General features: G+C 34.9%; 1 long non-coding RNA gene across 1 annotated transcript; it reads left to right on the forward strand.

Annotated features, from left to right (window-relative positions):
* On the forward strand, nt 1–26958 carry LOC125692810 (uncharacterized). Its single transcript, XR_007376856.1, has 3 exons — nt 1–16; nt 15173–15255; nt 26891–26958. It is a non-coding gene; the product is annotated as an uncharacterized LOC125692810 (long non-coding RNA).
* Nucleotides 26959–27396: the final 438 nt, after the last annotated feature.

Below are 27396 nucleotides of genomic sequence, written 5' to 3' on the forward strand. Positions count from 1 at the left end.
CACAGCATGACCATATGTAAGTATTTCTCAAGTTTATAAAATTCATTAGTCAGCCACATTCCCTTTGAAATGACTCTGTAAAATTATTTATTAGTAGAATTTCTGTGATAGTAAAAAATACTAAACACAGCTGTCAGATTCCACCACCTAATCTTTTTTTGGTCAGAAAATGGCTACAGTATGACCTTCTTTTTCCAAAGAAGAAAAGTATGTTGAGAAGACCCAAGAAAAAGAAAGAAAATTTCCCTTTAAGAGCTCACATTTTTTGTTTGCAAACTTAATGTAGCCTGTGTGATTGTATTCTTGTTAATTGTTACATATACCTCATTTTTAACACTATGCTGCACATATACTATTCCACTTGTGATTCATTATCTTACTATTTGAAATTGATGTATTGATCCTTTTACACTAAAATCTACGAAACAATGAATATTAAAGAATTTGTAATAAACTAACTTGAAATGACATTCTAACAGATTGTAATTGGCATGTAGGAATGTATTCTGCAGGAGTGGCAAGTTTTACAAGACTGAGATATTAATCATTAGCACAATGATCCATGTCAGAAGCACCTCTGTTTATCATAATCTCATTTCCTTAATGACACATGTAAGCATTTTAATTCAGCAGATACTCCAATATATCAGCATGATACTGCATCTGAATGGTGTCAGAAAGAGCATTACTTTTTTGGAGGAAAAGTTAAAACAGTTTCAGTAAACGCTATGAGAACAACAGAAGACTGTGCCATGATCTTGGTAGCATGATACAGTTAATAAATTAACTTCTAAGTTTTCTTCTTTACTTTTTACTCTTCATAGATTCACCTGAAGTGGTATAATGTATTTAATGTATTTAAACAATAACAGCAGAGCTGTATGCAAATAAGCATTTTTTCTCCTAAAATATGCTGGTCAGAGTCCTTTTGTATACTGGCTTAATGTATTGTGTGAGAAAAAAGAGCTGAGGGGAAACAAACTATCACTAAACATCAAAAGTAAGAGCTGTAGAAGGAACTGTCCATCTGCTCAGAGTCACTACGTACTCTAAAATAAGGTGAGAAGTTGCACTGGGGTCTGATGCTCAGAAAAGAAGGGACAATCAGACTGACAATTGAGATGTGCATACACAGAGCTGTATGGCTGACCAAAGTTAAGGTTTGTCACCAGTGATGCTCTGAAAAGAATCCATCATCCAAGACTGGAGAAACATCAGCCCTGCTAATAGGGCATACTCAGTGTGGGGAAAGACAAGTAGGCAAGACATGGTATGAGAGAGTGCAGGCCACAGCAAGTACAACAGACATGACTGGGGTAAAAAGCATACTTCAGTGACTCAATGAGACACTAAGGAGAGAACAGAGAGAACTATCCATCACAACGTGATGATTCTCTGAATATAATCACTTTCATATAGGTTCACACATTCTGAGATTGAATCTTTCAGCAAATAAAACTGACAAAATGTATGATAAAGGAAAATACTAATTTGGGGCTCTGAAGGGAATGTCATCTTTAGATTCTCCATTTTTATGTGTTTGGTTTTTTTATGGTTCACTATAATTGATACAATGTAGTATGATTTGTATTATTTTTTTCTTTGACTACTATGAGGATTGCTCTGAAATTAATGCCTCCTATTTTATTACGTTGGTTCAAGATGTCACAGTCAGATGTTGGTGGTGTGGCAGTAGACGCTGAACCTTCCTGCCTGTGTTCGTGCCATGTGACAAGTGGTAGCAGAGGGGCAGTCTGACAAAATGTTGTGTGACATGGAAGTGCATATGATGCAAAGGAGAGACATGGAATTCCTCCATATGGAAAAAATGTACCCCCTGATATTCAGCAATGCTTGCTTAACATGTATAGAGATCAAACAGTGGATGTGAGCACAGTGAGGTGATGCGTTGTGCATTTTAGCAGTGGTGACAGTGAGTCATTTCTGTTGCTGTAAATTTGTACTAGTGCAACATGCAGGTTCTTATCCATTGCTGGTAAAAATTCACAGCTAATGGTGGTGATTATGTTGAAAATAGTGTTTTGTAGCTGAGAATTTGCTCTATCAGATAGTGGTTTTGTGCTCTCTTGCAGATCCTTGGAAATAAATTGGAGGCATTACTTTCAGAGTAACCTGCATGAATAACAAAAACAATTTGATGGACCTGAATTGTTCCTAACCCTTTTCTTCAACTTTTTGTATTTTATATATATATATATGTATGTATACAAATCTGAAATTGTAGATTATTTACATATAGAAAAAAAAAAATCATCAGCCTGACGTATGTCAATTTGTCATTGCTATTATATATATAATATTTTTTCATCTGTCTTTACTGAGAATCATAATACCCTTTGTTTATTTCTCTTGCTTGAGAATGCATTTAATTTTGTAGTCAGAATTAAAATCAGAAAATATGTATAAGTCAGTTATTAATATCGAATGGCAGCTTGGCAGTTTCCAAAGTTGACTTACAAAAATCTTGGCTTGCAATCCTGTTGGCTTCAGTTAAGAACAAAAATTTCCTTGAGGAACCTCTAGAGATAGCCTTGTTAGGATCTCAACAGAAGATCCAAACACTACTAAAAACTTTCATACAATAAATCTCACAAATCAGGTACACACGACATCTCATGTTTTATTAAGCATGCTAAATTGTCATTGAACAGTTCCCACTGAAAAGATCAATAAGCTCTTTATATGGTCTCTCAATAATCTTATCAACAAGAAAAAACTATGTGAACAAGGATTTCCAATCTTTTGTGTCTGAAGACATGAATTTTCAAATCTCTGCATTGTATCAAATTATTTAAGCAAACTTTGCATTTCGGCTGGATGAATGCACAAGCACCAATTCTCTGTTCCTTAGAAACTAGAGTTTTAATAACAGAACTCAAACAATACATATTTTCTGCAGTATTCACATCTGTGCTCTTGGATGTTTAAACTTAGGGAGGCCATACAGACTGTCATCACAAGCTCTCCACCTGATTTTAGTACTTTGCTGGAAGCCTTGGTAAAAGTACAATCCATAAACTTTTGAGAGTACCATTTTATAAAAAACTTGTTAACTTGTAAGAAGAATAATCTTCCTGAAAATATAGTAAAATGAAATGTAGTTCAAAAACATGCCTTAACTGCTAGAGAATGAGTTAGAACACCACTAAGGTGGCACTTCCATTTTAATATGAAAATGTAAATACGAAACATCTATTTTCAATTGAGCATTATTTAAAGATTTATCTTTTTCTCTGTGTAGGTGATATTTAGCTGAACTGACTTGAAGAATAAACATGCACTTTTTTCTAAGTATGTGAAAGGAAGTAAATTATCTTTAACTATATTGTTTACCAAGTTGCCATTTTTTTCATCTACATTTTTAAAATGACTTAGATACATTGCTTTTGATACAATTTTGAATTTTAACATGTGGAAGCAGTTCTTGCTCACACTACCATTTTTTGCAAATATTTCATATAAGCTTACACAAAAATTACTGGAAATTGAACATAAATAAAATACACACAAAATAAAAAGAGATTCATTACTCTTCTCTGTACTCTCTGAAGCAACTCAGTACCCATCTTGTAAGGAGGGCCCAAAACTGAGCACAGTATTCAAGGTGCAGTCTTACCAGTGCCATATGCAAGGGGTTAATCAGACAAAGAATTTGTGATGGGATAAATGCTTATGGGATAATTCTCCCCATAAACAGTTAAGGATATTTCTTCACTGGAAAAATCTACCTGCAGCTCTTCAAATAGCAGCATCAAATAACACATTGACTGGTCAAGGTGTATTTCAGAATGTTTGTTCCTTAGAAAAAAATGTTGCATACTCAACAATCCTCTGCAATTGAGTCATAAAGTTTAACTGCATCTCAGATATCATCAGATATTTGCTAAGTGATTTCTGTTTGTTTAGAAAACTGTGAAACTAGGTAAAAAAGAATTGGGTTACAATTAACATTTTCACGAAGATAGATGAGATCTTGTTCCCCAGGAGCTGCGAGTGTACAGTCACATGTAGGAAGACCTTTCTCTTTGCAGTGCCTTTCGCCAGGCAAGTCTGTCTCTTTTTCTTCATTTCTTTTCTCTTAACTCCAGATGCATTTCATCGTGTGATTCTAACTTATTGACACTTCATTTTCAAACTGCAAAATTAACTTTTCATGTATTTGCTTTGGTCACAGGCAAGCCAGGTGTGATTGAGCCATTTAACACATAATAGCTTATTTGGTAGAGACACACAAACAAGTTACCACATTAAGCAAATTAAAAACATGCAGTTTGGGAGGTAGCCCAGAATAATAGTCAGTAATTATGCCTTGCAGGAAAAAAACAAAGTAGAAAACTCCTTTTCCAATGAACTTTTACCGTGATGTAAGAGCATATAGTTCCTATGGACTAGGTGATGTGCTGTAAACTGACGTTCTTACTTCTTGATCATGAGGTAGTTTGTTTGCATGCCCATTCCCTTAATGACTCTTAAAAAAAAACACAGTTCAACAGCTACTGCTGACAAAACAACAATAAAAAGACAACAGGCTGCTTCTGAGTGAGAACTTTCTTACTACACTTAACTATAAAACTGTTGTGTGTGACAGCTAATGGTGTTACTGTTGGCACAATGTCCTGGTTTCGTCTGATAGTTTTCTTCATGGTGACTGGTATGATGCTGTGTCGTGGAGCCAAGGACTGTTTTGTGCTGCCTTGTCAGTTGGAGTTGGAGGGGGCAGAAGGAGCTGGGAGGAGACAGAACCAGGATAGCCAAGCTAAACTGGCCAAAGGGATACTCCATACCATACAGCAGCATGCTGAACAATAAAACTGGGAGTTGGCCAGAAGTGGCTGCTGTTGCTCAGACTGGCTGGGCATTAGTTGCCCATTTCCACAGGGATTTCAGGGGGATCCAAGAGCTGGGACCAGGAAGACCTCTTTGTTTGCCCAGCCCTGCATGGGTACAATGACAGAACAGGCTTGGAAAGTGAGATTTTGGGAAACTATTTTTTTCTTTCAGTCCAGAAACTTCTTGGGTATCTAGACTGGAGTAATTCCATAATCAGATCTCATTGCCTATACCCAACATTAGTCATCAGGTGGTGAGCAGTAGCACTGTGTATCACTTCTTTCATATATTCTTGGCCCATCAGGAAAAGAAATATATATTGCCAATGACACAGTGCTTCATCAGTATGTGATTTGTATATGAAAAATGGATCCTTACATAATGTCTTTTGCTAATATAACTAACTTAAATTTTTTGCTTTAAAAATAGTCCATTCTGTTTTTGACCTCATTCTCAGTCTAATTAGAGTTCAGCTGTGAAGAAGTCTTAAAACAGTCCTGTTGTGCCAAACAGCACTTGTAGGTTGATGCTTACTGATGTCAAAACAAAGACCAGATGGTTGATTCTGGTCATGCCATTTGGGAAAAATATTATAACTGAACTGTTTTGCTACAGAAATGACTTCAATATATCTGCTCGCTACTGGCTCATTGAATAAGCAGATACTTCCTTTCCAATAGCCCCAGAAAAAGAATTAATGACCTGTGTTCAAGAAATTCAACTAAATCAAGCACTGGTCTTCAGTTATAGCTGCCAAATGTCTGAACTTTACCCTGGTTGATTTGCTAACCAAATATCATCCGATTTAAATTTAAATGTACCAAACTCCCTTGATATTCTTGCAAAGCAGAGTCCTTAAATATTAGCTGATGTATTTCCTTCTTGATAACTTCAATAAAGCAAGTAAAAATTCCATATACAATATAATAAGCTATCTGTAAGAAAAGTACATTTTCCGGAAGAAAATCTTTCATTGAATTCCAACACTCAAAGCGATAGATTTAAACCCTGTAAGGACACAGCATTTAACACCTGCAATAATCCATTGTAATCCCTTTTGTCAAGAAAATTTCTAAATACTGTTTTGGGGATTCATAATGTAAAAAACATGTTTCAAGTCAAGTGGATTAAAAAGACAAAACCATCCTTAAAACCCACTGATTTTCAAGTTATCCTAGAACAATGTTTCACATCTTGACTCTGTCATCAATTGCAAAACAAGAACGCGCCTTTGCATCCAGCAGTAACTGACAGCAAAAATGGGGAAAAAAATATACTGTATTTTATAATGTGTAATGAAGGATATTTCTAATTTACTATTCCATTCATTACTATTGCTGGCACTTCTCACTTATCTTTCTATTGCTCTCCCTTTGCTTTTCTTTTTCAACTTTTTATTCTAAGGGAAAGCTTTTTAGTTGTCGTTTATTGTTGCTGTTTCTATAAACTTTACAAGCACATTTGCCTCCTGATCCCCATAAGAAAGTATGCTTGAAATCCACTTATCTGCTTATCCCTTTTCTCTCTTTTGCCAGAGGCAATGCATAAAACAGTGAAAGAACCTTTAATTCTGACAGGTTTAGACCACATAGTGTTATTAGAATTCATATATCTTCTCTCTTTCCTTTCTGACAAGCAGAAACTTTAACAACTCAGAAGAAGTGACCCAATGCCAGTATCATAAATTCAGCCTAGTTATTCTTCCATCTTTTATGATGTTTTTTTTTTCCAAGTTTATTTGTTTGGGTCTGGTTTTTGTTTGTTTGTTTGTTTGTTTGTTCAAATTTTCCTCCCTGTGCTCCTTTTTATAAATCTGAGTTTTCTTCATGATCATCAGTTCATACTTACTGGTTTTATGCTAGGCTCTGTCAAAACTTCTGTGTATTTCCTTTCTTAGACTCATAGTTTGTACATAATCCTGTAATTTTAAGAACAATAAACAGCACTTAAACTGCATGTTTCATCTGTCTTTAAAATGTCTTCAAAATTATCGGATGGTTTTAAAAAAAGAGGAAAACTCATTTGTGAATGGTAACATGAACATTTTCTGTACCTGAAAGATCAATTTATAATGATCCTGATTCTCTCACATCTACATTTTGATAACAATATTTCCTTGCCTGTGGACTTCATATGAGAACAAATGTGTGGAGCCTTTGGGGGTTTGTTGTTATTTCAATCATTTTGATTTTCTAAATGCTATTGGGACCCACAGGCACTAACTAGAGAAAATGGAAAAAAATTCAAATAAGATCCTTTGCAGAATGATAAGGATTTTATTGATAGTAAACATAGTTCTTTACATTTTCTAGAACTCCATACTAATTCAGCCAATTTGGCTAATTTTTTTTTTTTTTTTTTTTTTTTTTAAATATCTATTGCCAATGTAGCTGTGTGTCAGGTTTCATAAAAGTCTTTTCTTGCTTATAGTTAAGGACGTACCTTAACTATATCCTTAATCCTTCTTTCCTCCCTTTTATTTTCTTTAAGCAGCAAATAGACTTTATCAAAAAGTCAGAAAATATCCAGACTAAATTTTCATTAAATAGAAGAGCTTAAAAATTTTACTGAATGACTTTTCTATCTGATTGATTGGTTTTGTTTTGTTCTTCTTTTTCTTTGTTTAAAGAGAAAACAGTATGTATGAATTAAAAATGTTGGAATTCACTTCTACAGACAAGACACATAGCTGATATCAATCAGTACAAGTAGGAGTGCTTTATCAATTTTGACCTGATAAAATGACCCCATGACGTTAAGAAAAACTTAATTTTCTCACTCTGTGCCTTGAATTCCTGCTAACAGTAATAAAGAGAATGAAAGCGTGCTTCTAACTAAGTTTTAATTTATCAGAGTTTAAAATATTTTGTAGAGATCAATGAAGAATTTTTATTTCATCTTTAAAAAGAAAAAAAGTCAACAGTGCTAGACCGTGTGTCCTAATTTTGATTTCTTTCATTGTATCTTGTCAACTTAATTCCTGTTGAATTATTTCAACAAGTACTCTACTTTCTATTGCATAGTATGACCACAGTTAGGTAAAGGATTGCTGGATTAACTGCTTTTCAGTAATTGCACATCTGCTTTGTTGAGATAATAAAACTTTACATTACTCAGTCTAGTATTAGGTTACATTGTTTCCTTTTTCTTAGAAAATTGATCAATTTCTGCAAGAACAGCAATCTTGTCCCTGTATGAACAGCTAGCCAAATCTGCCTTTGTGCTTTTAACATTATGAAAATGAAGTTAAAATTCTTAATACAATGAAATTTCACTATAAAATATGTGGGGAAAGAAATGATGACAAGACAAGCATATTTATAAGAGGGAGAAGCAGTTAACTTCACGTATATTTTTGCATTCTTCGTAACCATAATGTGTAAGCTTCCAAACAGGCTTTAAAAGTCACATATTAGCCTAATAACACTGTAATAAGTAAGTTTACATGTTGTTATTGTTTTCCATATATTTCTCATTGTCTTACACAAAGTTGAATTTCATTGGAATCAAGCATCTTTCTGAGGGTAGTTTTCTTCCCCTCTCAATCAAAATAATTTTAGTTCAAAAGATGGTCTTTAGGAGTAGTATGTATAGAAGAATCCTTTCTTCATCCTCTGCCTGGCTTTTGCTTGCCTGGTCTGCCAGGTCCTGAATCTCTTCAGATCATTCTGCAGGCTCTATGCCAGCAGAGGGTTCTGACATGCTAGTGGTGCAGTGGTGGCACAAGTGTCACTCAAGTCTCAGTTTCTTGCCAGAAACAATCAAAAAGAAGATCTGGCAAAGACTTTCTTCATTAGTCCCACTGGTGCCATTTCCCAGATAAAGTTAACTTTTTCAGTAGAATAATCTTTAAAGAACAATTTTACCCTTATTGATCTTGGTGAATTATATTCTAACTATAAAACAGTGAGTATGGAACAGTATAACAAGTCAAGCACAGCATGTAGTATTATCCTGTGCTGGTTGGTGAGACACGTAGTGAAGATTACCCTCTGGCTTTTCCTGATATTTTATAAGAAAAAGGCAATTACGATTTTACTCTACCTTCATACTTCTTCCTATTTATCAATGTCTTCCTTGCAGTGAAGTGACCAAAATCAGATGCTGTACTCTAGGTGATTGCTGAGCATGGAGGATAATTCCATCCCTCTAAGTATTAACTGGAGGGAGATTGGAGGCTGTTGGTCCTCTTTGCCTTGAAAGAACTGCTGTTTCACACTAAACTTGATGCCTGTGATATCCCCAGGAGCTTTTCTGCAAACTGCTCTCCCTAGCGCTCAGTCCTCTGTCTACATCATTACAAGGGACTCCTCCTCCTCAGGTACATCAACCGCCATTTGTCCTTGCTAAGTTTCATTAGGTTCCTGTTGGTGCATTCCAGCAGCCTGCACAAGCCTCTATATGGCTGCCTTACCTGCTGGTTGCCTCAGTTTGGTATAATCTGCAAACTCAATAAGCAAGCACTTCATTACCTCATGAATTGTAAAGCTGTTAAACAAGTCTGGTCCCAGGATAGACCTATGTGTTCATGTGCTCAAGTTCTTTTTGTCATAGATAGCAATCAGGTTAATCAGGCATGATTTAGCCCTCAAAAATCCATTATTTTGTCAGGGTATGAAAACAAAAATAGAACCGTCTCTGGTTTCCCATACTGATAAGTTGGCTTTTTGTAAAAATGTATGATATATATGCCTTTCTTCAGTCGTCTGAGACCTACCCAGTCTCTCCATTCAACTTGTTCAAAGACAGTAGAATAGAATAGAATCATATAATTGTTCGAGTTGGAAGAGACACTTAAAGGTCATCTAATCCAACTCCCCTGCAATGAACAGGCACATCTACATCTAGATCAGGATGCTCAGAGCCTGATGCAGCCTGACCTTGAATGTTTTTGAGGACAAGTAGACTTGCAAGGATCTTGTCCAATTCCCTCAATTTACTTGGATTCAGCCCATCACATTCCATCTATTTGCAGTGATCCGTGTGAATCCTACTACCAAGAACATTAACTATAGCATTAAAGTGGAAGCATTCTTATGAATATTTTCTCAAAAATATTAAATTATCTCATTTTTCTTGGTAGTTGATGACATAAATAAAACTACGAAGGTGTGACTGTTGTTGTATTCTTTGTTTTGCACTAGGACTGAAAGTGTATCAGAGTGGAATGTTGCTCCAGTATAGAGTCCCTTTTGTACTTGAGCTACTGAGGTGTATTATACTTTTTTCCTTGCTGACAGTATGTTAAGATTCATAGTTCATATTTGGATTCACTTTCTGTTATTTCTTAGTCCCTGTTTACAAGTATCAAAATAGAGATAATGCTGTGGTTCAGGAGAAAAATTACAGCAAGAGGCTGTTTTTACTGAACCGTGAACACGTATAGTATTTTTGAAATGATGGTTCTCAGTAGAAATCATCACATGCAGTACAGAGCTTGGCAGAAAATAATCGTATTTTGTAAGAACTTTCAAAACTTTCAACTTCATTTCTGCTTCACATCTCAGTAGCCGCAAATGTTCTAGCGAGAATGAAATTCTGTCAAAGATGGATCTTTTTTTTCAAATACATATATACTACCTGTGGTTTTTAATTAATCTCTTTTTCCTTTTCTTTTTCATTAGAAGTGACCAGACAGCTCTGGACGGTAGAAAACTTTCCTTTGAACGAATCACTGAAACCAATATGCCTCTCATGAGACACTTTGGTTTCTATAAAATTATATTTAGTCACAGCTGTTCCATCCGGTTTTAATATTGTAGGAATACTAATAACTGTTCAGCTTTTCTAGCATAATGATGGAGTTCTTATTTGTAAAAATTCAAAATTTTCAGACTAATGAGAGGAATAGAAGGTAGGGTAACAAGACAAAGAAGGTGGATTGAAACAGGTGAAGTTTTATCTGATTTCTAACATCAGATGTAAAAAAAAAAAAGGAAAGAAATTAATTGGTTTCTTTTTTGGGGGGGGAGTATGGGAGTGGTCTGTGGAGTATGAATGTGTTATATCTACAGGTTTATATATTCTAACTTGATTTTTCTGACATGATACAATTCTGAAGCTTTCAGCACTGAGAATTTTTATTTAATTTTTAAATGAAAAAAAGTAAGGAACAGCATCAAATACATGTTTCTTCATGTAACTGACAAAGTATTTGAACCATTAGTCTATCTGCTGCATAGAAGAAAATACCAGAATGTTTAACTATTATATGTGTAAAAGAATCTAAAAAAAACTTACCACACAACATGTTATCAGTATAGTCTAATTGAACCACTGGGAATGTTCTGTCTTATATGTATATTTGAATGTCAGTTCATACACTCATATTACTATAGCTCATTTATGCAAATGTAATTAAAATATATTTTTCTTTCTGTATCCATCATCAAAGAAAACAACTGATAAACTATACAGAATAGACACAGTGAATGATGAAATAATTATCTTGCAACTCTCCAATGAATGCCACATTTAATTCAATAAATAGTAGTAATTTTCATTAATTCTTTTTATCAGTTGTTTATTGGGAAAAATGTGCAGTTCTTTTCTAGTTATGTATTCAAATAAATACATATAAAGAAAGTAAATTCAGTAAACACTAGGGCATGACATGAATATTCTTGGCAATCAGAAATAGGAATCAGCTTGTAGTAGTCTTTTCATATAGCCACCAAAAATCTATTTTGAAGCAGAATCAAACAAATAAAAGATGGGTTTTCATCTAATGTTTTGCAAAGACAATTATGATTTCTACAATTTTTACAAGACACTCTGAGAACATTAAAAAATTGTCAGAGAGAGCCTTTGTGGAGTTACTAACAATTATCGTGCTTAGAAAATTTTCAGAGTGGACAATAATTGAAACTTGGAAAAATGCATTAAATATAGCATGTTCTCTTTGTTCCCTAGACAGTTCATAATGACCACTGTTGAATGATGAAGTCTTGGCTAGATGTACCTTCATCTGAACAACTACAACCATTTCTTGTATTTGGATATTGAATTAAAGGAATATTTCTTTTTCATTTCCTGTTTCTGAGAAATCTTTAAATATCAGTTTTATGTCATTAAGAAATAACCTTTTAGTTAAAGAATTTTTCAGGAAATGTGAATTTCACTCCATGACTTTTTTGTTTCATAGAAAACAGATTAATTCTGAAGAGAAGGGTATATTGTATATTAAACCAATGTTGCATATATATATATATATGTGTGATATTATATTGCTTTATAAGAATAAATACATTAGCTGTACAGGCTGACATCTTAGTAATCTGTGAAATTACCATAATAACCCATTAGCTAATGCTATTTAAATAGTGAACTCTACTTAGCACTAACTAGTTTACTTTTAGAATGGTAAGAAATTATGTGATTTTCCCCCATAAATTAAAAAAAAAAAAAAGAAAGAAAGAAAAAACAAGGAAGAACACTACTGTCTTACTTTGCATTCTTGAAATGAGAAATGGTGAGCACATGGTAACAATAAAACCATAACTTCAGTATCACCGAGCTTACAATGTGATAATGAAACAACATGAATGGACTGATTTGAGATTGTAGGGCTCAAGGCATGAGAAAAATTCTTCTGTGAGTATTTTGCCTTCACATTTTACACGAAAGATTGTGTAGTAAGAACCATTTTTGCCATTTTCTCCAAAAGAGAAACAACGGTGGATATGGAGGGAAAAATACTTTTTCCATATCTCTGTGTTGTGGATTTAATGACAGCCTGCAGATTTGACAAAAACATCTGAGTAGCAAATAGTATTTTTCATGATTTATTTATGAGATTGTTTTTCATTTCTGGATTATTAGTTGCCAGTAAGTCACACGCACAAAGCAAAAGTAATCTGCTTTGTCTTAAAAACTAAGATGAGTGCAGAAAACACACTGTGTTTTAAAGACCATGGTGAAACTCAGATTTCAGGAGAGCTGAAAGCAGTGGTTACGTTTTCCATCCAAGGAATATAATCCTTTTCAATTATTAATTAAAATTCAATTGTTTGGTGTAACTGATACCACCAAAGAGATATAAAAAGCCTTTTGGTAGCTATTAAATCAAGTGTGCTGTCTGGCCCTGGTTTTCAGAATAGGCTTTTTATAGTCTTTATTTCTTTTAGTCTGTAAATGTGCGATGCACAATAATGCTGTGCATATTCTGTGCTTTTCTTACAAATAGGTTTAAAATTTTAATGCCCTCCAAAAGCCATTAGAGGATCTTTTTATTAAGCAACATTTAAATAATACATTAATTCTTATTTTGAGGAAGTTTCAAGGGAAAATAAAGCCTTAATTCATTTCTACCACTCCTTCTTATAGTTTGCCACAATGTAGGATTAACTGCTTTACCATTTCTACTTTAGACACAGTAAAGAAAGGTGGAATGGTGGATGTATAAATCAGGTTTCAAGGTCAAAACTAAAAAACAAATGCATAAGAGTTTTTATCCTTCAAGGTCCTCCTCACATACACACATAAAAACAACAAAACAAAACATAAAAGTCTTCAATGTTTTGTATTTTTAAAGGAAATCTCTTCAGGTTTGAAGTATTTACTGTGACAAATCCCATTTAATGAAACCTGAGCAGAAGAGAAAAAGGTGCTAACAGTACTTTCCTTAAGGGCTCAATTGAACACCTCCCCCCCCCCCCCACAAATGTCTAAAAATCATTTTAAGATCCTGCTAGCCTGATACTGTGACTTCCTTCTGGCATGTTTATTAAATTATTTTTACAGGCACAGATTAGTTTCCAGTAGACTAGAATATTTTCTCTACATTTCAGGAATTTTGAGTGACAGGGAAGCCTGTAAGCACCCAGTAAGAGCCATCTTCTAAATAAAAGGTGGAACATGCCACTGGTGTCTAGCTGTGCTTGGTTTGTATGCAGAGCTGCAGTAAAATATCAGTACATACTCTTCTCCTGTACCACAGCTATCACCTTATGGGACAACACAGCTTACTTGCCAAGTAAGGGAGAAAAACAACATTGAGCATAACTCATTACATAATTAATGTGTTAGATAAATGATCCCACCTTTTTATGTTTTTCAGTGGAAAAAAAAGTAATTAAACAGTTCACTAGCTATGACTGTGTAGAACATCTGCAACCTTTCTGTGTCAATACACTGATGAGCAAGACACTCACTGAAAAGAATTTGCCAAATATTGCATCTAGATAGCTGCATCTTGTGAAGCATTCCTCCTGATGAAAGTCATCTTGAAAAAAGCTAGCACTAGATACACTTTTTACTGAATTGACATAAAAACATCCGCTCCTCTTGAGTATTGCAGTTTACATTTTTGTTACGGAAAATAAGAAAGTAACTCATGACCTGTACAAAAGTTTAACACTGTCTTGATACAAAACCATCACTGCTGAGATTACATTGCCATCCACAGTGGTACATGCAGAAAATTTAAAATCAGGAAAGCCTAGATGAAAAGGTAAATATGGACTCTACCAATTGTGGATTACTACTCAAATGGATGTGATTTTTGGAGGCAGATAGCATAAAATTGTTCCAGATTAATGTTTTATGGGGAAGAGGAATTAGATCTAATCTGAGAAACCTTGTAATCTACTATAATTGTCTGATTTGGAGAATGTTAATTCAGTCTGTTGCTTTACAGTGATATCCTAAACACATGCACAGTAATTCTTTGTCTGTGAAGAGAAAATAATCAGAGTTGCTAAAAGAATGGAGAGAAAACTCTACTTCTGATGTATACAAGTCTCTAGAACCTACATAGTTTAAGCAGAGCATAATTTCACCAAGCAACAGACAATGTTAAACTTTGTTGAAATTAGTTTAGTGGAGAAAGAAAAGTCGAGAAAGAAAAAATAGCAACCCGCTAACTTGTTGTGCATCCTTAGGATCACTAAATTGTGATCCTTACAAAAATCTACTTCAGGATTTGTAGCAAGTAAGAAATTATGCGACATTTGAAGATTCAAGCAACATCCTTTTGTCTAAAGAAAATAGAAGTCATTCATTTTTTAACAATCATTGTCATGGTTTTATACTTACTTCAGCTAGAAAGAAAGCTGTCAGACGCATGCAAAATTGCCAAACTGATGAATTTGCAGAAATTGCCTTATACAAGTAAATGGGATTTTATTCTGAACACAGTAAAATAAATGTTTTTTCCAGCATGTCTGTATATCCAAGAGAAGTGCTGTGAGTATAATCAAGACCTACCTATGGTGGAAATTTAATCTTGTTAAAACTTCAGAAAGTAAAAATATTTCAAGCACTCTGCTTCCTCAGTACAGCTGCTATAAGTATTACATCTTCATTTCTTCTCTTCATACAGGCACGAAAGTTCATGTTCTCCATCAGGAGATGTTTTTGAAGATCTGGTACAGCAAATGTAATAAGAAGTACTCACTGACACAAGTAATATTTGTTTTTATTTAACCCTACTTCTTAATATATTTATAGACATGTACTGTGGCATCTATAATGAAATACAGGATAGAGAGATCTTAAATTTGCAGCAGGTAAAAAATATTTAAAATAAAATATAATATTTTTAAAGAAAGTAACACAGATATTCAGTAGAGTCTATGAGGAATTTGTTGAACCCTGCAAACCATTGGAAATACTGGACTGAACTGCAAAGCTAGAGGAAAGGTTTTGCTTTTCAGGACAGTGAAGAGCAGTCTTCACTATAGATCTACCTGCAGGAAGATCTTGTTTGTTAAAATACTGAGAAGATAAATATCTTTTTTCAGCATGTTACTTATCTCAAATAAAAGATTAGCCTCACAATTTTGATGCTATGCTGTCTCTCTTTCACTCTCAAAAAAAGGAGCAAGTTTCCTTGTACAATTGAGGTGAGTGCAGATTATATATGGATATAAATAGGACTTGAATGGATTTCAGATACAGTAACATGATGAACGCTTACTACAATGGAAGGCACACAGGTGCTAAAAAGACTGTTGTTTATCACAATGATGTTAGTGATTTATGTCTTCAAGATAGGTACATTGTACTGTCAATATAATAAACACCACAATCCATGCAATTCATATTTTTAAGGAGCTAGATAGTCAGTGATGTGATCTAATATTTAACACTGAAATGCTACAGCATCATAACATCACTGTCATGACAAATGAAACATAGGTGAGAAAATAAGATTTTGTACCTGTTACACTTGAAGATGGAATTTTAATTGTTGTCAGATAGGGAGAATGAATGCAGAGCAAGAAAGTGTTTGAAGAATGAAAATATGAACATAATGAAGATGAAGAATTTGTTGGACCAAAATACATTCAGCAGCAGAGACCAAAAATAATTGTTTTAAATTATGAAAAATTATAAATTAGAATATACATAATACAGAATGGGAGAGATTATGAAATTCAAAATAAATATTTATTCTGGTGACATCTGATTTCATTTTTCAGATATCTGTAGAATTCTATAACTTGAGTCAGCCTCTGCTCTGTTCTTAAAGTTCATCTTCTCTGTTTCACTGAGGTGTAAATGTGCAAGTATTAGAAAAAGTCATCATGATTTGGAACAATCCCTTGAGACAGCATTTAGTGTCGGGAACTGTAAAACTAAAAGACCTTCTGGATCACTGAGTTCTGTTCTTATTTTACTTCTAACACTCTACCACATAATTTCTTTTATAAATGGCTACTGTTTCATCTTCAAACTAAAAAGATCATTTTTTCCTGCTGCAATGCTGGTCTGAATCCTCTCCGCTCAAATAAGTAGAATTTTTTTTCACTGTCCTTTATTAAATTTATGCACCATTACTTTATAAACTTCTACACTCTTGCTGACATTTATTTAATTTACATTTAGATAAAACATTAATATCTAAATATATCTAAATATAAACATAATCTTTTGCATGCTTCTTGAGGCATATACTGAAATAATGTGTATTTTTTTCAGTATTCACATCTCTTCTCAGTATTCCCTTTTGTAGAGTGGAAAGACTAATATCTTCATTTCTGTGTCATTTGAAAAGAACGTATGCCTGTTCAAGTGAATTATCATGATGACCAGAACAACATATAAAACTCCAGATGCCATCTTATAGAAACTTTTTCAAAGGAAAATGTCACTGGCATGTCCTTACTTATATCAGAGATACTCTGGAACATCCTAGCTTTGTCCAATGCATAATTACCTAACTTTTGAAACTGATAAACATCTTTCAATGAAATTGCATCTGTAGGTGCTTTCTTCCTTATCAATCTCCAGCATAAGGGTTTCTCAGCTTATAGAGTCTAGAACTAAGGTAAGGACATTAATGACACTCAAAAGCTTAGTCTGTTCATTCCTTGCTTGTACTTATTAGCAAATCTGTTCCGAGAAGCTGGCAGTTGTCCTCCTAATTCTTCTGTAATTTGACAGGGAGCTGGTGTCTCTTCTGATGTTCTAAAGAAACAACACAGACTTTTTTTTTTTTTTTAATTTGAATGCTCTTTTTACATATAATAGACTACTATGGTTTAATCCCATCAGGCAGCTAAGTACCACACAGACACTTGCTTACTGTCCCCAGGTGGAATTGGAAAAAGAATCAGAAACGTAAAAGGGAACTCACAGAATCACAGAATGGCCAGAGTTCGAAGGGACCTCAAGGATCATGAATCTCCAGCTCCCTTGCCACATGCAGGGCCACCAACTCCACATTTAATACTAGACCAGGCTGCCCAGGGCCCCATCCAACCTGGCCTTGAACACCTCTAGGGAAGGGGCATCCACAACCTCTCTGGGCAGCCTCACCACTCTCTCTTTAAAGAACTTCCCCCTGACATCCAACTTAAATCTTCCCTCCCTCAACTTAAAATCGTTTCCCTTCGTCCCACTGGTATCTACTCTTTCAAAGAGTTGATTCCCCTCTTGTTTATAGGCTCCCTTTAGGTACTCAGAAGTCACCCCACAGCTTCTTTCCTCCAGGCTGAACAAGCCCAACTCCCTCTGCCTGTCTTTGTAGGGGAAGAGCTTTAGTCCCCTGATCATCTTCATGGCTCTCCTCTGGATCCTCGCCAACAGCTCCCTGTCTTTCTTGTACTGGGGGCCCCAGACCTGAACTCAGTACTCCAGATGGGGGCCTCACAAGAGCAGAGTAGAGGGGGACAGTCACCTCCCTGTCCCCACTGGCCACCATTCTTCTGATGGAGCCCAGGATATCATTTGCTTTCTGAGCTGCAAGAGCACACTGCTGGCTCATGTTAAGTTTTTCATCCACCAGGACTGCCAGGTCCTTCTCCACAGGGCTGCTCTCAAGTATTGCTCCTTCCGGTCTGTATGGATGCCTGGGATTCCTCCGGCCCAAGTGTTGCACTTTCTGCACTTTGTTCCAAATTCTGCACTTTGCCGTGTTGAACCTCATTAGGTTCACCCAGGCCCACCTTTCTAGCCTAATGAAGTCCTTCTGAATGGCATCTCTTCCTTCCACCATGTCAACCGCACCACTCAGCTTGGTGTCGGCAGCAAACTTGCTGAGGGTGCACGCAATTCTGTCATCGATGTCATTGATAAAGTTGTTAAAGAGCACCAGTCCCAAGACAGACTCCTGGGAGACGCCACTTGTTAAATTACCTGCCTCCACCTGGACATAAATGTAAATTAAAAAATCGCCTAGATGTGATTTTTGGATTTTTGATGGATTTTTGGATTTTTTCCAGGTCGTTTGCAGCCTTGTGATTTTATGTATTCTATGTATTCTGTGTATATGGATGTGAATCTTCTGTGGTCTTCAGCTGATCTTGACAATGTCCAAGTAACGACAACTCAACAAACTGGTGATAATATTGCTGCATATAATGGCATGCCCTATTAAGAACCTTCTTAAAAAAAAGGAATTAACAATTTGTAACTTCTGGTCATTGCTTCCTCAGATCACTAAACGAAGACATTGAACTGATTACAGTCCTATTTTCATAAAATGTACAGATTTGTAAGAGAATTTAGTCATTGCACAATCCAAGCATTTCACAAAAGTCACAGCACTAGCCCCGCTCACCTTGAGAGTGGAAGCTTTCCAAGAAAACCTTACCCTTTTCTGTAGTCAGATAAGCCATGCTGGATACAATAACATTACTTAAGGATATGGCAGTATTCACAGACAGTCTCACAGTAAGCTGGAAACAAATCTCAGAAAAACTGCTAAAACCACTGCAGGGTTATCAAAATGGTAAATGTACCTCCTCCACGATAAGAACAGAGGTGTCCTGCACTTTTGCAGGTGTATTTAGATCTAGTAATGCAGATATTACTCACTAGTCTTGCAAGATGTGGTGTATGTATTCCCAACCATGCCATCTGAGGCAGCCTGCATGGTTCTCTGTCCTCCTTTATCACAACAATACTACAAGAATTTCTTGTTTGATTTTCAAGTTGTTCTATTCCATATCCTTTGGATGAAAAAGAAAACATTCCTTTTGCCATTAATGCTGTGTCCTTTTTTCTTCTAATATTTTCCCTGCTTTCCAATTTGAGTAAAACTGAGCTCTTGTTATCAGAGGAGAATACAGAAGCGGGCTAAGAATGCACTCCTTTTCAATAGGCTGACCATGTCAAAAGCAGTGCATATGTTTCACATGGAAGAAAAAGCAATGTCTCAAGACTTCAACATAGACTCACTCTACATGTCTTCAAAGTTGCTTCATGTAGTGAGATGATCAGCAGCATTAATTGACCCAGGAAGATACTTATTAAAAGGGAAGCTATTTCTGATCTTTCATTTGAATGATTCAGAGACTGCTTAGTCATATTTGCTCAACACTGATGGTACATACCATAACGTCACCTTAGAAATTCTGTTTGCATTAAGAAATTCATCTGAATTTTTCATCTGTTTGCATCACATTTGTGCAGCAGCAGAATTAGAAGGACACAAAGGCAATTTAAAGCACTCAACCGATATACCATCTTTGTTGCTCATTTCCACCTCATGCCATTGAGTATATTCAGCCATTTGCAGGTAAGGAAGAATATCTTTCCCATATTCCAAGTATAGGGATTATTTATATAAAACAGATTAGGAATCTCATTCTTCAGTGCTGTATTATTAATGTGTATCTACTATGGAGCATGGAATGATTGGGTGTGGCCAGAGGCAGGTTGCCTATTTGAACAAGCATCCGCATTTTCAGTGTTATTAGTAACCTAATTATATATTTAGATTTTGTTTGTGTATTGCACACAGAGGTAATAATGATTGCTCTCAAAACACCCTTTAGCATCTTTGTTTTGAATTTCAAAATTTGTTTTGAATTCCAAGCCAATTATTCATTGCTGCGGGTGATTAGACAGTTATATCATCACTTAGAAATTTTATTTGGAATATCTTTTTGTTAAAAAAAAAAAAGAGGAAATGATCACAAAACAGCATGTTTGCAGATACTGATAGATACTACAGAGACAGCATAATAAAGTGATCATAATTTTTAAAGATTTAATACAGCTCTGAGTTATCTCTAGCCAAAAACCATTCATTCTTTCTTCCCAGCAAGATTTTACCTTGGAATTCATAGCAAGCCTGACACTGATGTGGTTAGGAAGCTAAACATTGATAGAACAAGACTTTAATTCTAGAAGAACTACTGTAGTAGCATGCCGACAGTAGATTACACAGAATTTCCTTTCTTCTGTGTTTTCTTTCTCTCTAGTTCAGAAATAGTCCCAGACAGTTATAATTGTAAGAAATTAGAAAAATAGTTGTTTAAAATTCTGTAAAAGAGCATTCACTATTTCACAAGCATTATTTCACTCTGTCGTAAAAAAATTATCCAAGAACCTGGGTGATAGTATTCAACCTACAATGGCATTTTGAAAGATGGTTAAAACTGTTCAGTGGATATATTTCATTAGGTGCTTTTTTTTCCTTCTGAATCAGAACAGCAACAAAAAATCCTAACTTCTGAACCATTTTGAAAATCAAAAAGTCCATGAGGTAAAACATGCTGCTTTGAATGTTAGCCTCCTTATCATTTCTCTAGAATCATTTCTCTGTGAAAAAAAAAAAAAAAGAAAATTCTAAATAAAAACACTATCTTATCATTATGCAAATGTTCAACATATAAAAAATTCATTTCATTGACATCTTTATGACCCAGAAAATAGAAATCATTTTTGGATGTTGGCTAAAACTTATCTTGAACACTGCATCCATATCTTTGTTGGGAAAACTTTGCAAGTGAGTTTTTTTTAAAAGTAAAAATAGTTTTTCATTCAGTCCTTACATTTCTTTACAGATTGAGATTGATCATTTTAAAAATGGATTTTTAGGACTAGGATTCAACTTTATAAGTCATATTTAACTGTACTGACATCACATACGTTAAGCTTCATAAACTGGTATACTTTAAACTAATATTTAATAATATTGAACAAGAATCAGCTCTTTTTCTACTTTTCTAATTCAATTTCATTTTTGATAAGTAGATTGTTGCTCTTCTACAAATAAATAAATTTATCAGTTAATAATATTTTAAATCTGAAGCAGGTCTATGTAACCCAAATGCATCACTCTGAAATCACTGTATTATAATTTTAAAACTATTGTCAAATCCTTAGGTCTCTTGAGTCATTGATAATAATATATTCTTCAGAACTACACAGTTACACTTTATTTTCCGTGCAAATAAGAATCTAATAATTAACAGATAATTAAAAATTAACTAATAATTAAATAGAAAATAAATACAACAGGGCGTTTTAAGTGAGATGTGTGCATACAGGAATACAGACTTGGATTTCATTATTCATTGTATTATTTTAATCAGCTTTGTTGAGTATTATTAATAATTTATTTCATATTTAATTTAAAATGACATTGCTGTTGCGTTTTGTATCCTTTTCTTAAAGGCTATGTTTTACTCTGATGTTTTTACCTTTTTTTAAGGGTAAAAAACATAAGCAAAGTGAATAATTGTCTGCCCACCAATTTAGTGCCAGTGTTGCAACACAATTAAGAAAACCATCTTTCTGTGAATAGGCATACAATACAAAATACAAATACAATACAAAAACATGCACACACACAAAAAAACACGCCAGTGAAGTAAAGGGCACTAGAAAAGGTCAGGAAATTTTCCATAGAATCTTTTTTCTCTGGAAATGTCATTTTGTCAAAACTCAAATCATTTGCGTAGGGAGATTTGTTTTTATGAATCTTACATTTCAATTTTGTTATTCAATTACTTTTGACAAAGCTGAAACATCACATCTGTTTGATGAAGTGTGATATAGAAAGTTTTGGTTGTTAAATGCCGATTTCAGAATTAAAATTTTTTAGCGAAGATGAAAAAAAAAAAAAAAGAAACAAATTAGTCCCTTTTCAAATTAAAAAAGTAAAATTTTTCATTTATCTGAGGAAGTAAGTGAAGTTGATCCCCCAGATCTTCTAGACTTGAATCATAATGGAAGAAAGATCCTATGAAATGGGAGTTGCTTTTCATTTAGTCTGTGATGGATGAGAATGGATCTTAGAATCACCACTTGGTATGACTTCACTTTAAGAGAAAGAAGAGTACACACACAATTTCTATTTCAATTAGCTGATTTATTTTGTATTGATTTATTGATTTTTTATAAGGTGGAAATAAGTGAATATCACAGAAGTTAAAATAAAACAGAGAATATTGTGAGGAAATGATATCTCTTGAGAGGGCCAGGAGAAACTTAAAATCAAGAAAATTTTGGCAGTTAGGACCACAATTCATTAAAGAAATCCAAAAATCTTGTGTAATTTTTACCTAAAATTCTGAGGCACTGCAACTTAGGCTGAAAATCCATGCATCTGGCCCATAGGTCCTTTGATTCAATTATTCAAGAGGCAACATTCTCCATTTCAAATTTCCACTTTAAAATTTAAAACAACTACAGTGTTAACTTTGCATGCATAAATATTTGTATGTAGGTTGCTTCGAAAGTAATTCTTGCTTATTTTCGTGGAAACTACATCAGATACAAAGAGCACAATCACACTGTTTGGTAGCGCTACAGAAGAGCTACATAACACTTATTTTCAGCATACTCACTACTATTAGCTATGCAATTGTGCCAGCAAAGAACAAGATGCTTCATGTCACACTCATAAAAATTTACAACAGTGGAGGTGCATTGTGTCACAGCTGTGATGGCATCATTGCTGAAAAGCACTACCCACCACCTCACTGTGCTCACATCCACTGTTTGGTCTCCATAAACATTCAGCAAGTGTTCATGAATTACAATGGGTGCCATTTTTTCTACATGGAGGAATTCAGTGCCTCACCTTTGGTTCATTCACACTTCCACGTCAGACACCATTTTGTCAGCAGCCCCTCTGCTGCCAACAGTTTCGTGGCACAACGTACAATGGAATAGTGAGACAGCTCGTGGGCTGAGATAGGGAGATTTGTTATACTGCTAGTTAAAACAGATCGCAATTGGTGTAATGAGAAACAGAATGAAAACATTAAAAGAATACTTTCTCACATCTCAACTTCACCTCTTCACTCCAGATTCCTCTTTGCTTTCTCACCCTTAGTCCTGCAGGGGTATGGTGGGTCACCGTTATAAACACTGTCAGTACATATGATCAGTTCTCTGTGGTTTCTTCTGCCTCAGCATTAGGTTTTCCACTGGACTGTGGTGAATAATTGTACTGGAGCCAGGAAAGCCTCCTCCAACCTTTGTGATTTCTTTCGTTCCCTCCTTTCCTCTCTGTGACATTTCTTAAAAGCATTTTCCCCAAGGCGCTGCCATATTGGCAGTGGGTAGGTCCTGTGGTAGGCCCATTGTAGCCAACTGGAATCAGCTGCGTCAGACATGGGGCAGCCCTGGCCTCTCCTCACAGAGGCTCCAGCAGCCCCTGCTGGCATCTGAGCACAGACACACAGCGCAAACTAACAGTCTGGCTGATTTACAAAAGAGCCATCACTGCCTTTAATTTAACATTTCATGCTGCAATATGCTGTCCTGCGTACCTAGCTTAAAATCACTTTGACGATAACTTCTACTTCACTGCAGAAAGTCACAAAGAGCTCTACTATCAATAGCAATTCAACCTTGTTACCTGAATCACAGTCTGCTGTGATGGAATAGGCCACTCGCCCTTTAAAAAATGCTCAGCTGTAATGAGCTTGTTCATATGCAACACAATAGCAATTGTTCTTTCAAACCTTTGCATATAAGCATTGTGAATATGACTTTTTTTTTTTCAGGAATAAGAAAGTTTCATGTCTCATGAAAGATATGTGATAAACCTTACATAACATTTGACCATTTCCACTCCACCTAATCTGGTGCAAGAATCAGAAGACAAAGCTACTGAATGTTAAACCAAATGAAAGAGGTTTTTTTTTGTTTGTTTTGTTTTGTTTTTGTTGTTTGTTTGTTTTCATTTTTGTTTTCAGAAATGCCAGCTCATCATGGTAACAGCAAGGGGAAATAGATGTGGATTTTTTTTCCAAGAGGGCATATGATTTTTTTGATTAAAATAACTATCTCATTAACAGATATTTCCTTTTGCTGGAAAATTTCATTCTTTCTGTTTTCATCACAAAATAAATCACATGAACCAAAACCTTAAGTATGTATTTGAAAAGTAGTCTAATTTCTAGACTAGAATGCTGATAGCCCTGTAACTGCTCTTTTTGTTCTGAAATGGCATACAAATTTGAACTGCTCATTTGAACCTACTGTGCTGCAAGTTGTAAAGAATCTTATCTCAAAGCTGTCTGAATTAGAAGCTCAACATTGCATAAGATACACAGGTAGCAATGTTGCTACCTTGAGATTTTGTTTTTACTCAAAGATACCACTGAAGATGAGTAATTTTAAGACCTATTTATTTTTTTGTTACATGGAAAAGATGAAGCACTAAGCTGTGGGATACTTTTTTAATGAAGATATGGTGTCTGCCTCTTTAAGTGTGTTTCATTGTCAACCTAAAGCAGCTGCCAATCCAAATCCAATAGGCTTTTTACAGTCAAGGAAAAAAACAGATGTAGTCAGATGCCATATTTTTATTTGATTTCCTAAGCATAACCAAAGAATGATTACATATTGGAAATGTTCACAAACAAAATGTATTATTAGAAAATAATTGTTGACAAGCAGGGTAAAAAGAGATAAATTGTTTTCAGCCACAAGCATGGAGTCTTACTGTGGAATCTGCAATAAGAATATGGAAGACAAAATGTAAATATAACAGTCATTGTAACTGATTAGGGAAAAAAAAAAGAAAAAAAAAAGATATTTTTGCAAAACCACGATCCTTCTTTATTTTTCATTATTTTCTATTATGTCTGTAATCAGAAGTAATCAGCTTTTTCAGATGAAATATACCATATGTTAGATAGTTATGACTGTAATTTGTTTTCATTCAATGTATCTTAACTGCTGCTAATAAAGGATTTTTAACAAAAAAAACCTGAGAAAAGATGAGCAGTCAAGCAAATTTTGTAATGTTCATGAATAGAGTTGTAATTAGAATTATAGAGACTGATACTCTTCATTTCCTCTGTATGACATAGATTGTACTGTGATGTTTCTCTAAAAGTCTGAAACACAGAGGAGCTCACAAAGTGTGCTTTCAGTCTAAGACTTGAATTAGCCAAGTCCCAGGCTGAAACCTCTTTGAAATCAGTAGAAAGATGCTACTTATTACCTGCTGACCAGCAGTTCTGCAGAGGTTTTTGTGTGATATGGACATGTCAATTACTTTCCAGTGGCTTATGATTACTGAGTCATTACAATATTAGGTATCTAGTTTTTTACAGTGGTAGCCTGATGTCACAAGGAATTTGAAGTAGTCGGGTGGAGAAACTAGTCATGGATTCACCTGACGAATTACATGTGCTTCCATTTCTTTTAGCCATTGGATTCAGGTTTCCAATAGGAAGAAAATGAGATCTTACTACAGCGTGATTGTGCTCATCCAGATGAAAGACTTTCAATCAATTATTCTCTGAAGTTATTTATTTCTCTCAATTGATTATACTGGCGGAGTTTCAAGTTAAGAGTGATGAATTTTACTGCTGCTATCACATATCCTGTATAGTTCAACACCTTTCTAGCAAGAATTTTTTTCTTCAACTGCTTATAAATGTCAAACATTTTATAAATATTGAGAAGGGAATGAAGTGGAATGTTCCTAGAAAGTGCTTCTTGGCACTTCCTCCTGTAGGAAAGAATAGACTGGGAGGTAGATGCTTTCTACAGTAGAAATAGTTGTATGACATGGAGTTTCTAATATAGAGAGTTCAATGGTTTGCACAAGGGCAAATGGGACAAGCTCAGCATAGCAGATTTCATTGATTTTTAAGATGGGATTTACATATGAACTTAGCACATAAAGGCTGGTTGTCACCTCAGCCTCTCCAAAGAGTGGCAATTTGGCTTTCACGAACTAGGCAGTGGCTGCCTGTTCCTCTCACTTGATGGGTAAGCTTTCTCACTTTTCAGAAGGTAGTCATCTGAGTTGTAATGTCTGCCGGAGTTCTGTCTGTGCACTGCCAGTGTAATTAGCAATGGTTCCTGCACTTTTGTCCAAAAAATCTGCACATTAGCATTATGTTCCAAATAGAATGCTGCAGTATGAATAATTACATTATCCAACTTCAGCTGCTGATGGAACCTGTTGAAATTAGGAGAATTTTTCATTTCCAGTTAATCTTAATTTACTATCTATAAAATTGTCAAGTTTACAAAGGGAATGAGATAAGGTGAGGTGGCAAAGGCTAGTAGACAGGCATTTTGCTCATATACCCAGGAAGCAACTGTTTCGACGGCTGTTTTTGGCAAAGTGCACATCAGTGCATGTGACTCGTGATTGCATTAATCCAATTTATATCTGTATCATCTTAATGAAACTGATGAATTTACAACAGTGCAGAACTGGAACACTGCTGAAATGAATCATCCTCTTTGTTATGATAGCCCATCGAGGATCAGCTTCACATTACACCAGCCACTGGACAAATGAAGAATAAAAAGGAAGTTTCCACATTAAAGGAATTAAAGCAAAGACTCTGTATTAATTAATCATTGATTTATTTTTTTCCAGGGTCTAATTAGAACTTGATCTGAAGAGGCAATAGCTTTAAGATGAAAAGTAGTCTACAATAAACTGAGGTAGGTCCCTGTCTTAATCATTGTTTTACAACAACACATTTTTATTTCCCAATTTCATATTTCCTATGTAATTCATAAGGGAATAAAATAATATAAATCACCAGAGATGATCTCTTGGCCTTCATCACAATGATCACAAAACACAGATTGGATTGGAACACAGAACTGGATTTTTAGTTCATGCTGTTCACCTGTCTGCAGGAGGAAACCATCTGAACTCTGACATCACTGAGCTGGAAAGGTCTGCTCAGTCTGGAGAACTTCAGATTTATCTAAGCCACTTAAAAGATTGAAGCTGAGTTTACAAGTGAAAATGAAGATGCCTTTTTTTTTTTCCTGGAAAATTTGTGTCACAAATATCCAGAGAAATGCAGCACATATTCATAAAGCTATTAACTTTAGTAGAATTAATAGTAGTTTGCTTTGACTGCGTTGATT

This window comes from Lagopus muta, chromosome 1, assembly GCF_023343835.1.
Source record: "Lagopus muta isolate bLagMut1 chromosome 1, bLagMut1 primary, whole genome shotgun sequence".
Taxonomy (NCBI): Eukaryota; Metazoa; Chordata; class Aves; order Galliformes; family Phasianidae; genus Lagopus; species Lagopus muta.